The following is a 485-nucleotide window of genomic DNA, read 5'->3' on the forward strand; positions in this document are numbered from 1 at the left end:
TTGGGACCTCCAGGTCATCACCAACCACCCCCAGGTCCCACCAACCACTCCCAGGTCCCATCTCCCATGGGTTTGGGATCAGTTGGGACCTCCAGGTCACCATCCCCATCACCCAGGTCCCACCAACCAGGTTCTACCAACCCCCAGGTCCCACCAACCACCACCAGGACCCACTAACCATGACCCAGGTCCCATCTCCTGTGGGTTTGGGTTGACTTGGGACCTCCAGGTCATCACCAACCACCCCCAGATCCCACCACCCATGGGTTTGGGATCAGTTGGGACCTCCAGCTCATCACCCCCACTCCACAGGTCCCACCAACCAGGTTCTACCAACCCTCAGGTCTCACCAAACACCCCCAGATCCCACCAACCATGACCCAGGTCCCATCTCCTGTGGGTTTGGGATGAGCTGGGACCTCCAGGTCATCACCACCCACCCCCAGGTCCCACCAACCACCCCCCAGGTCCCACCACCCACCCCC

At 61.6% G+C, this 485-nt stretch overlaps 1 protein-coding gene across 1 annotated transcript in view; it reads right to left on the bottom strand.

Moving 5' to 3' along the window:
- The window catches only part of LOC104385142 (spectrin beta chain, non-erythrocytic 4-like), a gene marked incomplete at its 5' end in the record, with an annotated part of 28,398 nt that overhangs the window by 26,948 nt on the left and 965 nt on the right, over nt 1-485 (bottom strand). The window lies entirely within an intron of this gene.

The sequence above is a fragment of the Chaetura pelagica genome, unplaced genomic scaffold (assembly GCF_000747805.2).
Source record: "Chaetura pelagica isolate M959 unplaced genomic scaffold, ChaPel_1.0 scaffold1480, whole genome shotgun sequence".
Lineage (NCBI taxonomy): Eukaryota > Metazoa > Chordata > Aves > Apodiformes > Apodidae > Chaetura > Chaetura pelagica.